This window comes from Rousettus aegyptiacus, unplaced genomic scaffold, assembly GCF_014176215.1.
Source record: "Rousettus aegyptiacus isolate mRouAeg1 unplaced genomic scaffold, mRouAeg1.p scaffold_m13_p_11, whole genome shotgun sequence".
NCBI lineage: Eukaryota > Metazoa > Chordata > Mammalia > Chiroptera > Pteropodidae > Rousettus > Rousettus aegyptiacus.
In genome coordinates, this window is record NW_023416286.1 from 94,690,044 (window position 1) to 94,706,809 (window position 16,766).

Sequence of the window (16,766 nt, forward strand, 5' to 3'; positions counted from 1 at the left end):
GCGAGGCTAGGAGAGAGTACGTAGCAAAGTCACAGCCACCTCGTAAATAAATGACGACTCTCACCACCGCAGCCGGGGGCCCCCCTCATCTGCCGCTGACGGCCCGACGACGCGGGGAGCTGCCTCCCCGAATCGGCTTTTACCTAAAGGTACTCCTGAGGCATGTCCCACTCGGCAGGAAGTGCAAATCGTTCTTTGCCGATCCGGCCTTCCATGCCATCGGCGCCTTACTGTACCCCGATGGAGGATTGCCGCACCGCTCTTCTATTCGCGCAGCAGCTTCAAAACGAAATCATCGCACTTTACGAAACGCTACACGATGCTCCCACCACACGCTCTTTTTTTTTTTTCTTTTAATCGCATGTATTTCCTGCTGCAACGTCAGTCCTTAATCGTACCCTTACCGCGAAATTAACTGCCAGGCGTATGGTCTCTCTTAACGAATGCTTAAGTGTCAACAGGTCCCTTCACATTAGAATTGTTTCTGAAGGCAGGTGGATTTTTTTTTTTTTATCATTCTGTTTCTCTCCTGGGATTCGCATGGTGCTTGGATGACAGGGGATGTTCACACAATAAACCGTTGTCGAATGTGTGTCTTAGAAAAGTAAAGCGTCTCTTAAAGTTAACGCTTCACAGAGAAGGGAAAGTGGATTCGGGGTGTCTGACTGATGGATTCGGGGTGTCTGACGGATGGATTCGGGGTGTCTGACGGATGGATTCGGGGTGCCTGACGGGTGTCCGCACTAGCCAGTCGCGCGGGCGACGAAATCGCGGCGGATTCTCCGAGCTTCCGTGTCGTCGTTCGTACGGCAGACGCGACAGAACTCACCTGTGAAGCTGCAAGGTTTACGTCAGAAAACGTGATTTCACCTTAATATCTAAGTTGCCCAAGACGCGGGACGAAAAATGGCATAATCGTAAAAGAAATATTGCCACGTGGCCGGAAATTACCCAGGATAAAGAAACCGACTCTGAAAACATGAGCCGAGGTTTCGGACATCTGGTGGCCGTGGCCCTCTGCCATTCTAAGTGGGTGACCTGTTCTCGTGTAGCTCTTGCTGTCAGCCGGGCACCTTTTCTAGGCACCTTAGAATACTAGCTCGGTTTATCTGTATTTTCACAGTAGCTTGATGAGAGAGACGCTGGTATCCTCGCTCTTTTACAGATGAGAAAACTTGGTCCCAGAAGCTTAGTTTGTACATTGCCATGTAAACTAACAAAGTGATGGAATCCGGGTCTGACAATTAGAATTGTTTTTTTTCTTTGCTCCTAACTCTATGCACTGCTGCCTTTTTTCCTCTCTTAAAAAAAAGCTTTTCTGTTGAAGAGAGAAAAAGAACCAGCCTGGGATCTGAAGTATAGTACATCACGAACAGATGAAAAAAATCTTAGATGACTTAATTGACATCAGAAATGGGAACCAGACTAAAATTCAAAGGAGGACTGCACAGAAATAGAACTGCAACAGAAGATAATTCGGTCTAAATGAGTACAGCGAAGGAAAAAGGTCCACTTAGTCTGCATGCTTAAAGGGATGTTAGGGGGTATGATCAATACGTTCAATGGGGCCCGGCAGGAAAGGCCAGAGAGCAGAGGTTCCAATGGCAAACTGGGCAGCGGACGCAGGTGAGGCCACGCGGGACCTCGCGCATTTGCGCTGGTGGCCGCCTGACTTTCAGGGGGGACGGGGTTTTCATCTAAGCAGAGGCAGGAGACCCTTTTCCGCAGGTGGACGGTGCGCCCAGGCGGTGTGGCCGGATGCTCGGCCCTCGGTCCAGCCCGTCCGCCACGGGCCCCCCGCGCGTGGTCAGCTCCGTGGAACCACAGTCCACGGCCACCGGGCCCGAAGGTCAGGCTGGGCTTCGCACGAGAGGGCTTCAGAGGACTCCAGCCGACGGCATGGCCCTCGGTCTCAGCATGCTCTTTGTTTGTTTCCCTCCAGTTTCTAAAATACGGAGAACAGACTCGAATGTACCTCGGCGATGAGGGCAGATGCGTTTGCCGTGGTGTGGAGCGGACGCCCGGCGGACTCCCTGCCGTGGTCGCCGGTGGCTGCGCCCCACCCCCCACGCACAGAGAAGGGGGAAAACGAACCAAAACAAAAACGAAAACAGCAAAAGAAAAAAAAAAGTGACGGAATGGCCGATGTGTTCAAAAGGAAAATCGGTTTGGGGACGTGGTTTTGAAACCAATGTTTCTTTATTGGACTTTTGAGTCTATTCATTTGAAAGACGTCGAACTCTGTTGTGTGAGTGTGTATGTGTGTGTGTGTGTGTGTGTGTGTGTTGAAATAAATATGTATGTGGCTTTTAAGTAAAATTTAAAAATAAAAGGGAATTGTTTTGCGAGTTAATTTCGCAATATGGGCTCTTTCTCTCTGTCCCGATACATAGGCATCAAGGCACTTAAATCCATAGCTCACAGTAGTGATAAAAATAATTTTAAGTACTTACATAGAAAGGATTATTTCTCAAACTACCGGCGGGAATGAGATCGTACAATGTAACCTAAGCATCTAAAAATTAGACCTAACATCTCGGTAGCAACCTTTAAAAATCACAGCAGTTTTAAACGTTGGTTTCCCTTTGGTAGAAGGGGAAAGACATCAACGTTCCCGCCCATCGGGCGGCTGTCAGCGGAGCATCTGTCTGCACGTCAGTCTTGCCACAGAACAAACCGCAGGTGAGATGCGGTTTCAAGCAGACCAGGGGCGTGGCCAAGAGCTGGTCCCACCTTACGCGGTGGATCTCGCAGGGTGGCCCAAGTCAACGCTTCTCGGTCTTTTATCATTATTATCCATCGGCACCCGATTAAAGAGTCTTTTTAGGCATTTCCCCCTACTCATCCCATAGGACATTTTAATTCCACGGGTGCCCAGCATCACTATTTCTGTACTGCGCATGCATCTTTGCATTTAAATCTTTCTCCAGCTCTACCGAGCTGTAACTGACACAGAACCTTGTATGAGCTCCTGACGCACAGCGCGGTGATACGACAGGGTTACATGTTGTGATGTGATCACCATCACGGCCTTAGCTGACGCCGCCGTCATGCCGCAGAGAATGATCATCTCCTCTGTGTGGTGAGAACGTGTAAGATCTGCTCGCAGCAGCTTCGGGGTATAGGAACCGCATTGCTACGTAGACACGCCGCGCGGGGCGCGAGGTCCCCAGGAGTGCTCGTCTCGGGCCGGGAGCTGCGCCCCGCGACCATCACCTCCCGCTTTCCCGCCGTGCGCCTTCCGCCGTGACCCGCCGCCCAGCCCGACGGCCACCAGCCTGCGCTCTGCTCTTATGGGTTTCGCGTGACAAGATTCCACGTCATAAGCCAGATCGGACGGCGTCTGTCTTTCTCTGTCTGACTTCTCACTTGGCAGAATGACCTCTAGGCCCGTCCATGTTGTTGCAAATGGCGAGATTCCGTTCACTGTCCTGTCCGAGTAGAATTCCACGGTACGTCCGCGCCAGCTCTCCTTTATCCGCGCATCTCTGCATGGACACTTAGTCCGCTCCCGTGCCTCGGTTACTGTGAACAGTGCCGCGGGGCTGCATCTCTCTTTAATGTCCTGTTTCCGTGTCCTTTGGACGAACACGCAGCAGCGGGATTGCTGGACCACAGGGCACTTCCTTCTGCTCTCACCTTTCCGAGGAGCCTCCACATTGTTTGCGACAGCGGCCGTGCCAATTCACGCCCCCACCCCGCACACCCGTCCTTTAGATGTGACTTTCTTCCCGCCCCCCAGTATTCCGTTTCTCTTCCCCCTGATGATCTCATCGCCCTACCTTCTCCTCTTCTCCTTCCTGTCGATGGAGGTGAAGGACACATATTGTCCCCTTAAGCTAATAAAGTAGAGAGATGAGCTCAGCCCAGCCAGGTTTAGCTCCTGCCCTTCCACAGGGCCTGGAGCGAGGTGGCTCTGTCTCCCCAGGGGATCGCGTACCAAAGCGATGGCTCCCAGATCCTTCAGAAGGACATGTCTGGGCCGTGAAACTAGAAAAGGGGCTTTTACCCCTTTCCCCGTTAACAACAACAAAAAGTGCAGCTCCTTGCCAGCGTTAATTTAACGTCGCGTGTAGAAACGCTACATTCTCTAGGATTTGATACTTTTAGCAATAGTGAATTACTGTATTTTGCGAATGGAAGTACCTAAAAACGGAAGCTACTAAAAACAGAATGCTGTACATAGAACGATGTCATCTGTTTCTAAAACCTATCGATACAGGAGAGCAATGCAAAAATAAGAATAAAAGCGAGCTATTTCGTGGCAGCCTTTGGGGGTCAGGTTAGGACTGTGACCGCGAGGTATCTCGGGTTAAACGGGACCTGGTTACAGATTTACATCCAAAAGGGGCACAGAGAGAATTCACACTGTCAGTGCAGCTGAGGAGAATACGGAGAACGTTCCGGCCACATTCAGCCCCCGAACGAGCAGACTGCTCCCGCAAGAACGCACATCGCCCTTCTGAGCTCCCGTTACTAGTAACCCTTCCGCCATCCTCTGAGTAAATACGACAGGACGCACGTTGCTTCTAAATGCGTCCTGCGTGATGCGGTCTCATGTCTCGCTTTCGAGAAGATTCTGTATTTTTTCAGCTTAAAGAATCAGGATCATGATGCAGTGTCATGGCATGTCTCTGCATAAAATAATTACCAAAAGCGGAAACTGAGCCAAAACACCCAAAAACACACGCGGGAGGATACGCATGTTCAAGTTTTACTTGAGAATACCCATTCTCTAATAGAATCAGATAATATTTTATTATACCCGTCTCTCTGTTAACGCGAATACCCATTCCATGCATCTTTTTACGGAAGAAAACCACATAGTCTACCAGTACAAAAAAAAAAAAAAAAAACTAAAGAAATAGGCCACTATACGTCATAAAAACATTTGGCATATTTTCACAAAAAATATCAGAAAACCAAACTAAACATTGCTCACCGTTGGCGTGTGGACTGTGACCTAAAGCAATCAGCCTTCTCTTTTCATTTTCATTTTTCATCTATTTTATTATCATTTTTTAACCTTCTCTTTTTAATTGGCACAAAGTCACTGTCTTAACTGCTCGAAATGTGTGTAACACTTCGACTTCATTATTTATGTTTTTGGATGATCTTTTCCCAACCCCATCTTTTGCTACGTTTTCACAAATACTTTGCTGTTCACTACAACACTTTTAAAATCTTCTAAAAATTTTAAGGCTCGTTGGGTGTTAGGATCATGGTCTAGAATTGCTGTTTTCAGTTCTCTGGCCGTTTGAAGAACTTTGTATATGTTCTCTGCAGTGAATGAAACCGGTTCAAGGTCACCGCCATACTCATCGGCGAGATGGGCTTCAGATAGCGAGTGAACTAAGTCATTATCAGTTACTTTGTGATCAAGCAGTAATTCGTCAGTATCATCTACATTCAAACTGTCAGAACCGCTTTCTTGAAATTTGTTTAATAAATTAATAATGCAGTCTACAGCCATGCCGCCCTGAACATGCCTGATCTCGTCTGATCTCGGAAGCTAAGCGGGGTCGGGCCTGGTTAGTACTTGGATGGGAGACCACCTTGGAAGATCAGGTGTCATAGGCATTAAAAAAATAAAAAATGACGCCCATGCGTCCTCTGCAGGTGCTGGAGCCACAGTCCCCGTGGGACCACTTTCGGCTGCCTTGCTCTGCAGCCGGCATTCAAAGCCGAAGGTTCCATGTCGCTCAATGCTAAAGCAATAGTCTCGATACAGCTTAAAACTGTGTGTGTATCCCGGGCTTCTGTAACTGTCAGTGGTTCATTATCTTCAAGTTTATTAAAAATATCATTAAAACTCCCTTTACCTTAATTAGTCTTAAGGGTGGAAATAACACCTTGATCCAAAATTTGGATCACGGAAGTTGTATTTGGTGGCAAATACACAACTTTCATATTTAGATGCTCTAAATCGTGTGGGCGACCTAAAAGTAAAAGTATTTTGAAAGGAAGATATTTTTCCTTCACATGTTCGGCTTCTACAGCAAAACCCTTGTGAATCCAATCCCCAAAAACATCAGTCTCCCATGCTTTCCTATTTTCCATCCAGTGAGCGTGAAGGTCATTGATAACCGTGTGTTAGTATTAATTCTTCGTACACTGCTGAGTTAAGCTGTTGTTTTTTTTTTTTAGAAAGAGTAATCGCCAGTCATGGAAATGAAAGAGAAAGGAAGGCACACAATGAGACCGTGGAAACGGAAATCGCGTAGAAAAAGTCCATGTAAACGGGAGAATGTTTACCACGTGTAAAAAAACTCATGTAAAAAAATACCAGGCAAATTGAGGGACGTGTGTAGATATACTCTCTTTCAACTGTGAGGACATTTTCCATTTTAACCGGGGGCTATGGGAAGTTTACAGAAAGAACTCAAATGTTTGTAATGGTTTTAGAAAGAAAAAATAAATAAATATATACGCAGAGTATCCCTACCTTTATTTTTAATTTTGTAGTTTTGCTCAAAATACACACTTTGCACCTTGCGTGTGAATAAAAAGAAACGGATATTGTTAATGCTTAAGCCCGTAAGTAATCGGGACTGCAGTCTGGGTACCTCAAGGAAGAGTTGTAAATCGAAACGCATCGACGATTATTATTACATCCAGCTCTTGGAAATCGCGCGGCTAATGGCGATGCCAAGATAATCAAAATCGGGGGTTTTCTCATTTCTCTACTTTGGCTTTTCTTTTAAAAATTTTAGCTCTGCCCGACTGGGGCCTGGGAGGAGGCCGAGCGGAAGCTTCTCCTGCGCGGGGCTGTCCCTCCCTGCAGCCGCGGTGGTCGGCTGCGAGGCCCCCGTGGCCTGCGTTCCCGGGGCGTCCTCCAGGAAACTGGTCACTGCAGCCTCGCGTCGGGAGCGGAAGGCATTGTGCGGGCCCCCTCGTTTCTCCCTCTTCCCGTTGGGTTTGCTTACCCCGAACGCAAACCTGGAGGCAGCGGCTGCATCCCGCGGCGACCGCGCCAGGCAAAGCCCTCTGCCTGTAGCCCGGCTGGTGCTGTTGGCCGAGACCTCAGCTTTGGATCTGAGCGTCCAGGGGCCACCGTCTGCACTGTGGTCCTTGCTGTTCCGGGACTCGCCACTCGGATATTTTTTCTTCTAGAAAAAAATTCCATCAAGGAAATATCCCTGAAAATCCATTTATATGGTAGTTTTTATTTGGCGTGTAAGTCTTTTCAGCATTTTAAATGTGGGCTTCCAGATGCCTTGGTGTCATATTTCTTATATTCTTCTGCAAGAAACAGCATCATCACAAGTTACTTTAAGCATTTTTTTTCATCCATGATCTAAAAATATTGGTTTTTCCTCTTCATGAAAAAGCGCCTTATTTATTAAACGAGTTTATTTTCTTTCTTATATCTTAAAGTTCATAGAACTACAGCTGTCTGCACGACAAAACTGCATGTGTGTGCGCGCGCGTGTGTGTGTGTGCGTGTGTGTGTGCGTGTGTGTGTGCGTTTCTCAAGGGCCTTAGGATTTCGCGGTGGCACGTTAGGCAAGCGTTGGCTGCTCACGCGTGCCGACACTCCGTCGTGGCGGGAATGACGCGGTGAGAGCCAGTTCGTGACCGGAGGGGGCGGGGGAGGGGCGCGCAGGCTGCGACTCGGGCCCACGGTTTGGGGTGGCGGGCAGGTGTGGGTCAGGGCCGGGGTGTCCGTGGCGACCGTGGGGGAGAAGCCAGCCCTGCTGTCACTCGCGGTCCACCTGCTGGCAACGAGCGTTCTCTCACTCAGCTGCTCGCAGGTCCCGGAAACCTGGAAGGAGGCGAGCATGCTCCCGCGTGAGCCGGGAAGGCGTCATCTCGTGTGGAAAACAACGGAGCCTCGTTTAGAAAAACGCGCAGGACCTCGGCTCCCCTTTCCACGTTACCGATTCGATGGAATAAAGAATCGAACCATGACGATGGTGTCCAACGGCAGTGACGGAGAAGCCAGGATGTTTAACGCTCCGTTCTCCGCGGCTCACCTCGGACAGCCACCGCTGCCTGTACCTTTAACATTTTTATCTCCACATGACGACTTAGTAAACTCAACCTGCTGGCGATGGGGAAGCATCGCTTAAGGAAATTTCCAGAGCCGGATGTTGGCTGCCTGCTCCAGTAAAGGGAACGGGGGACCCGAAGGAGCAGCTGCGTCTGGGCTTGGGCAGGGCATGTACGAGGGGAGCCCGGAGCCTCTGTGGGGCCAGGGCGTGAAGAAGTGTCCAGCAATGACGCCAACAATCCCACAGACACGGGGTGTGCCACATGACCCAGGAGCCCCACCTGAAAGACCCCCCCCCCGGTGGCCTAGGCCGGAGCGGTCAGTGCCAAAAAATAAAGTCATATTGGACTTTAATCCAAAGTACAAAATCAGTATCATTGAGCGCATATCGATTTGAATAAACAAATGAGGAGAAAAACAAATCTCTAGTGCAGAAGAGTACGAAATAATGTCATGTGACATGTCACCCTCCAGGAGGCGGACCAGAAGCCACCGCCCGGGGGTGGCCCGTGCACGGCGACAGGGCCCCCCGAGTGCAGCTCACAACGGGAGGACAGAGGAGCTGCATGGTGAAGAAGCCTCACGCGCCTCACCCACGCGGCCGCAGCCAGCTCCGACGGGGACGCGTCGGGTCCACGGTCACGCCACGCGACGTAGCAAAAAACGCACTCGAGCCCCGAGGCGCTCCCCGCTGCAGCCCCTTCCCCGGACGATTCACGAGAAAATCATCAGGCAAATCCTAACCGAGGGTCGTTCTGCAAAATTCTCACCCGGTGCGCTCAAAACTGCCAGGGTCATCGAAAACCAGGGATGCTGGGGAGCCGTCCGAGTCGAGAGGAGCCTCGGAGGAGGGGACAACTGAACGCATTGTGATACCTGGACGGGATCCCGGAACATTCCGAGGACGGCGGAGGGAAAGCGAGGAACAGGGGGAGGGCGGCGCTTAGCTAATAATAGCGGATCAGGGCTGGTTTAGTCACCGCTAACGTGAGATGCTAATACCAGAGCGAAAGGAACATGCATTATCTGTGCAACTCTCTGTAAACCATTCTGAGAAAAGTTGATTAAAAAGAGGAAAACAAATTTCCAGCCTGCTCACTTCTACTAAGTACTCAACTGTTATCATTTAATTTCATCTTATTTAATTTTCCTTTGTGCAAGACCGATTCATGAACGCAGCAAATATTTCTTTCAAAAATATCACGGAGCTACGATAGTTTAATAAAAGATTTCATTTCACTTAAAAGAGAAGGAAGCATTTTTCATTTCCCCCTCCCAGGAGGGAGCGCTGGGTTGTCCGATGAGCGGGATTTTTGGATTTTCCCAGGGCCTGTCTCCTCTTTGAGGAACGTCCTCGTCACGGAGCCCGAGAAGACGGGGCTCAGAGAGGGCGTTTCACCCACATACCCATGCAAGTATGTTCTCTTTTTGCTTCTGGTCGGAAGCTATTAATAAAGCACTAAGAAGGATGCTCTTAATTTCTATGTTTATTTAGAGGACTTTGATGTCTTTTCTGAACGGACTTGATAAATACCATTAAGGCGACAGCCAGCGTACTATGATGAAAATCAGAACGGCGTGCTCGGTGAAAAAGCGAGACCGAACTGAATTGGAACATTAATCACACGACCGATCACCGAGCGCAGGTTATTTTTATAGAAACACAGCTTTGGCTTCCATCGCCTCACTGGCTCGCTTGTCAGGTGAGTGTCGCCTTACCCGGTCCCCTCCGGGCGTGGTATGGGGCTGGGCATGGCGGAGGACCGACCGCACCGCCCCAGAATGTCACTGTCGTTAACTTGTGAACGGACAGTCTTGTCTAATTGAGGATACAAAAGGATACACGGGAAAACGTCAGGCATATGGCGAGGGGCTGATGGAAAGGTATAAGGAAACAGAGAAAAGAAGAGTCGCTCCGGAAAACCCCTCGCGGGGGGAGGGCCCGATGCCCCCGGACAGCAGCACCCGGGGGCGGGGCGGGCTGGGCGGCCTTCACGCACGTGGCCTCGGGAGCCCGCACCCCGGGGGGCCGGTCGGCCTCACCCACGTAGCATGAGATCAGGAGTGAGAAGACTTGCCGAGGAACCAGAAGGGGACGGAGGCCGACCTGCCGGCCCCCTCGGGTTTCACCGTGAACCCACAGGGTGGTGGGTCTGCTCGACAAAGGCAGCTGTGGGTGGAAACAAGTCGCCGGGTCGATGTCAAGGGCGGAAGAAGGAGCCGCCCCTCGGGCCGCACGGGCCGGCGGCCTGTCGCACGCAAGCCCCGCCCTGGTCGCTTTGGGGTTTCTGAATCACAGTACTTCGGTGGGTCACCCCGGGATGTGTGAAACCCGGGGGGTTGGGGCGGGGCGCCCCCAGGCGCTGCCCCGCGAGGTGCTCTGGAACCTTCCCTGCGGCTGCCCCCCGAGGGGACACGGGACTCTGCGGAGGACACTTCCCACCCTGACCCTGCAGGGGGACGCTGGCTGGACGCCCCGCGTGGGGCTCGGCGGGTGCGAAGCGGCCAGGCGCCCAGAATTCCTGCCCCGTGAGGGCGCCCGCCGCAGCCCGCCCTGAGTCAGACCCCGGGGGTCCCTTCTCACACGTGACAGGCCATGTGACGGCATCATTTTCTCTCACGGTCAAAAAAAAAAAAAAAAAAGAATCTGTGGCATTTACAGACAACTGAGCAAGACAGAAAATGCTCAAGAAGAAAATAAAGATCACCTGCCCCTCCACCCCTACTCCTCATTTACAATCCCTCCTTGGACTTTCTTGCACCTTCTTTAAGCTTCAAAACATTTTTTTTTGCCAACTTGGCGGAAACATCATAAATAATGTTTTGCATGACGAAATACTTGTTTGATTTCACACGTCTGCTCACTGTCGTTATCACACTGTGTTACGCAGTCGGATAATTTTTAGGGCCGGTTAAACCACGGTCACCTTTTCCTGAAACACCGTTTCTGCCCCCAGCCCTCACGGCGGACGGCGACGCTCACACCTTCACAGTTTCATGGACCTGACTTAACGATTGCCCCTTCATTCGGCTCACGGTCGCCCAACGCCCACGGAGCCCGAGGGGCTTCAGCCCGTCAGGGAGACGTCGGCGGCGCGGGGCCCAGAACTCGCTTCAGGTTGGGCTCCTTTTCCCCCCGATTCAGTGGCTGTACACGTTTAATTTCTGTCCCCTCTAAATGCTGGTATGGAGTCATTTCTTTTCTATTTTGCTCGTCTACGCGTTTGAAAGTAGTGGGATTTTAAAGCATGGAACTGGTTTCGTGTCTTTCGGAAGGGCTGAGAGAGTGAGGAAGAGAATTAATCAGAAATTAGTAATTGCGGACGCCGCTGTCACCCCTGGGCCTGTGAGAACAAAGTTGGGGGGCGGGGCCTGCAGAGCGCAGAAGCTCAGAGCCGGGAGGCTCGCTGGTGAGGCGGGGGCCGGACGCGGAGCAGGCGGCGGGGTCCGTGTGGAACCCCGGACAGGTGCACCTGCCACAAGGCCTCTGCTTTTCAGCGTTTGGTTCCCTTTCTTTGCTTTTAATCATTGTGTCTAAACTCCTTTGAATCTGTTTCCGTTTGCCTTGTGAAGTGAAATATAAACTCTTCCCCAACCCCCTACGAACGAGCCAACTTGAGTAAGTTTTCTGAGTCCTTGAAGACCCTGCGTGGATGCGGGATCCCCGGAGCCGGTGACCGCGGCAGCTTCGAGGGCAGGCCGGGCGCGTCCTCAGAACCTCATTTTATCCCCCGTGACACCAGGAGCTTAATGTAATTATTCAGACAGTTAGCTAAATAAGCTATTTACAAGGCATTCCTACTAAGCTTTAAAATTTCCCATCTATTACACGATTTTGACTTAGAGTACTTCTCAAGCTGCACATAAAATCTACGAAGCTATCAGAAAAAATATATAGTTGGCACCTTCTAAAATTTGAATTTTCTAAAATTGTTACCTCCGTGAATGAATATTTTGGCCCCAGAGAGTACATTTCTGTAATTGTAGTTAGTGCACAAACGAAGTTACCCAAATTTCTTTGAAAATTTTACTTCAAATACTCTGTGGAAAGGTACGCATGAATGACTCGCTCCATATCGGTGAGGGCAGGCGATGATCAAACCGTAGCTCTCTCGGTAAGATTTAAATACTTTCGCCATTCCCTGTGCTTTTTCTAAGCTCTGGGAGAATGTAACCCCCACTGAGCTCCCCATCACAAATTCTCGTGTTGAAATAGATGCGAGATCCAGAACCTCACTTTGACGGGAGGCTTACGGCGCACATGTTTACACAGTTTCACTGGTGACATTCCCTCCAGATGCTGTGCGACTCCAAGCGGCTTCCAACAGATCGGCGATGCCGTGCACCGATAAGCGAGATTTTATTGTTAAACGTCTCTTTGCTTACTACTAAGGTTTGTAAATGGATTGTTCTGAAACCTCTATGCTACGTAAGTCATACAAAGCCACTATTTAGTTGCTATAAATTGCTAAATGCTGGTTTAAGTCTTACACATTTAATTAACACCAGGCGTAATAGAACCATGAGAAATGAGTTGCATCATTTGCTTACAAGTTAATCTAAAACATGAGCATAATCATGGTACGACTGTAGAAACCCTCGGGAGGATCTCCCCTCCCTCCTCGATCTCTCTCTCTCTGTCTCTCATGCACACGCGCACACAGATGCACATGCACATGCACACAGATGCACACACAGATGCACACACGCACGCACACACAGATGCACGCACACACGCGCACATACACTTTCTCTCCTAGTATTCGTCAATAGCCACAATGCAAGCATTTCTTCTTTCAGCTTTACACTTGCTTTCAGTAAGTTTTAAATACCTTTCTTTGGTCAAAAAAATGCTGAGACAAGTTTGAGGACAAAGGGGACGTGCGAACAGCAGAGCAGTGTCTTCCTCTGGACGCCGTTGGTTCAGAAGGAAGACGGTCACCTCATAGCAGAGACACAGCCCACAGGACCGCAGATGGGCCATTGTCACACGTGAAATGGCATGCGAAGGCCACGCCCCCCGGGCGTCCCCGCACCCCGGAGAGTTCGTCGCTTCTGTGCTGTTCTGCTCGAAACAAACAAAAAAACTCGCATGATTCAACCAAGTCACGAGAAAAGATCAGGCCACCTGAAACCGAGAGCCATTCTGCAAAGCACTAGTGACCTTCAGACTGTCGAGGCCATGACAGACCAGGCAAGACCGAGGAGCTGGCATGGGTTTGGGGGGCCGTGGAGACACGATGGCCTCGCACGACGTGGGGTCCCGCATGGAACCCTGGAATCGCAACGTTCGCTTAACGACGTCACGGCAGCAGCGACGGCTTCATGTCGGTCTGGTCACGTAAGATGTCCCCGAAGGCACACGGATGCCGGGTACACGGAACGCCTTGAATACACGCGCAGAATGCGCTCGCCGAGCCCCGAGTCGCGGGGCGTCCCCAGCCACGCTGCGTTTGCTGGACCTTCGACGAGCTCGGCGGTCACAGGCAAGGGGGACAACAACCTCGTGGCGGCAGGAGACGCCGCGAGCCGGCGAGAGTCAGGTCCGGGGCAGGTCGGGGTCTTTCAGACGAAGCCGGCCGTTCTCCCCACCGAGTCGGCAACGTGCGTCCGCCCTCGGCCCTCCCCGGCGGGAGACAGGAGCTTAGACGCGCCCAGGCCGCCCGAGCCGATGTCGCACCGCAGAGAACTCCGCACGCAGGCGGCACGTCTGTCCGGCTGGCAGGGGCGGGTCCCTGCTTCACGGAGACGACCGGAACGGCACCCGCATTGCACAGAGGACCGAACCGGAGGGAACCGCACCCGGGGACCCGCAGGGGGACGCGAAGGCCCGGGAGCCACGGGTACGAGTGAACGACGGTGGGCAGACGCGGGAGACGCGGAGGCTCCTGGCCAAAGCGCTCCAAGTCACCACGGGTCCTGCGTCCAGGAGGCGGAGCATGACCATCACCCCGTGCTGCCCGCGGTGACCCCCGGCCCCGGCCACAGACGGCGAGGCCGCAACGCGGGACCCGACCCGGGGACCCCTGACCCGGGACCCGTGACCCGGGACACCTGAGCTGGGGACCCCTGACCCGGGACCCCTGACCCGGGACCCCTGACCCAGGGACTCTGACCCGGGGACCCTGACCCGGGACCCCTGACCTGGGACCCCTGATCCGGGGGCTCTGACCTGGGGATCCCTGACCCGGGGACCCCTGACCCAGGACGCCTGGCCCAGGACACCTGACCCGGAGACCCTGACCCGGGGACCCCTGGCACTCCCGGTGACGGATGGAGGCAGATTGTGCCCCTGCGAAGCCACTGGACCCCTGTGACCCTCCTCCCAAACCCGGGGCCACAGCCCAGTCCAGAGAAAAACATCAGACAAATCACAGCAAGGCACGGGCCGCAGGGCCCCTGCCCGGGGCTCCCCCAGACCCTCAGAGTCGCCCAAAGCAAGCAGGGGCCGTCGAAGAGCCGGCCACAGCCAGGAGGAGCCAGGCACGCGGGTGGGTGAGGGGGGCATGGGGCGGCAAGCAGACGCTCGGTAAAAGCCCCAGACGGTAGACCAGCCGGACCCTGGTTACTAATCACGCCGCACGCTGGGAACGTGCCACACGCCGTGAGACGCCGTCACGGGGGGACCGGGCGTAAGAGACGGGGGGGGGGGGGGCGGTCTGTGTTACCGCGACAACTGTTTGTAAACGGTTTGAAATAAAAAGTGTGTTAAAAAAAACTAAATCTGGGAAGCAAGGGACATTTACTTAGAACGTTACTGTATCTTCAATACATCATTTTATATATTAACTAATAAATGTTTCATGATAATTTATGTCTTATTAATATATTATAATAAATATTAACAAATTAACATAATGAACACATGGTTTATAGAGTATTTGCGTATTATTTTTTATATAATTAAAGTACTACACAACTGATGACCTGTGGTTAATTTTAAGCGGCATCTGAGTATTTTGGGTCACGCCGTTCGGCTTAAGGGTAAATATGCTATTTTTAATGCCTATTCCCACTTTGAGGTATTGAGGAGTTTGGCGCGTGGACCCGGGAGGCTGTTTCGGGGCGGTTTGCAGCTGGTCGAGTGAGGACTGGAGAAGCCACAGCAGCCCCCGAGGTTCCGACGTGCTGACGCCCGCTGAACCCCACGGTCCCCGCTTCCCGGGGGCGAGCGAGGCCCCCTGAGACCCTAACGCGGGCCCTGAGGGCAGGCCGAGGTGGGGAGCCAGGAACATCCCCGTCGATAAAACTCCTCAGAGGGTCCCAGGGTGGGGCGAGGCTCGTTTTCCTTCCCGTCGGGCCTGGCTCATGGCACAGGGGAGTCAGAGGTTCGAGGCCAGAGAAGGGGGCGTCGGTGGGACAGAGGCCCCGCTGCAGGCCCCCTGCCTGGAACGATGCGGCCCTCACCCGCCTCGCGCCGGGCCCCACCCTCGCAGGACCCGTGTCCCTCCCGCTCTGGCCCCACGGGAACAGCGGGTTGGTCTCTGCCAACCTCACCGTCTCCCTGGGACACAGGGCGTATGCGAGACAGAGAGGTAAACTGAGGCAGAGTCACGCCCCCCCCGCACGGGAAGCCGCGAAGGCGCAGCCGGGGTCGCAGCCCTGACTCGGGGACGGGCCGGCGGCCGCGGCCTGCTTCTCAGCGGTGGACGGCGTTGTCATTAACACACGACACACCTCAGCGAGTCAGGAACGTCTCCGTGAACGGGACGTGCGTGTGTTCTGTGTGATGCTGTTATGTCACGGAGAACGACGGAAAGCCCCTCACACGGACGCCCACTCCCATGACACAAACGCGAACGGGTTTCGACTCCGCAGTTTCCGGGCGTTCGCGCTCTTCCTCCAGAAAGCAGGACGGGGTCGCGCTGACCGGTGCTGGGTCTGACCGCATTACGCTCTGGAGCCACCGACTCTACACTCCGGCTCCCGGCTCATCCCTCAAAGTGCAGTGCAAGAAATATAACAAAACAACCTTGAGAGTAAACACTCCTTGAAGGAAAAACTTAAGAGACTTAGAGCCCTGAAATTTTAAAGAAGTTACACGCCATTGTTTTTAGGCACAGAAAAGTAAATCTCATCATCTGCTTTCAGCATCCATGACGTAAACGAAAGTCAAGTCTAGTTCACTGTTCTTTATGGTGTGACACTGTTAGGTTCATTAACTTCCTGAGTCTAAAACAAGTAAGAAAACGACAATGCTCCTGAGAACCAGACACTTTAAAACGGCCGCGGCAAACGCGCCCAGCGACCTCGCTCATTCTGCCTACGAGCTCGAGGCTCAGAAGGACACGAGACCACGCCGGATCGCTCCGTCCTAAGCAGGGAAGGCCACATCTCTGCGCTTGCCCCAACCGCACAGCCAGACGCCCGTGCGAAGAAGCGCGGGGCCCCAGCGTCCGTGGGCCCGTCCGTGGCGTCGGGGGGCACATGTGAGCACTAGGGTTCCCGCTCCAACGGCCAACAATGCCACACCTGCCGCGGCTCGTGTCCACGGGTGCGAAGCTTGACAATCTGACGGCTCCTCTGACAGGCGGAGCCATGTAGTTCCAAGGACGGATCCGGTGTGTTAACAGGAGCTGCGGGAAAAGATTCTTAACCCCAGAGTCGAGTCAGGTCCATGGTCTTTACGAAGGGAAAGAGAATTTCGAGGGTAGGCGTGGGAGAATCTGTGAGTCAGAGAAGAATGATTATGGTGAGATCATTTTTATTTTTTCTTACTCATGAGGAGTGTGACTCAGATTTTCACACTGGAGTCAAATTCGAGACGTCCACA

At 52.5% G+C, this 16,766-nt stretch overlaps 1 protein-coding gene and 1 pseudogene across 2 annotated transcripts in view; one reads left to right on the forward strand and one right to left on the reverse strand.

Annotated features, from left to right (window-relative positions):
• CSMD1 (CUB and Sushi multiple domains 1) overlaps positions 1–16,766 on the reverse strand; it is a 1,035,440-nt gene that overhangs the window by 664,013 nt on the left and 354,661 nt on the right. The gene's annotated exons all lie outside the window — the stretch shown is intronic.
• Positions 5,462–5,580, forward strand: LOC118609436 (annotated as a pseudogene).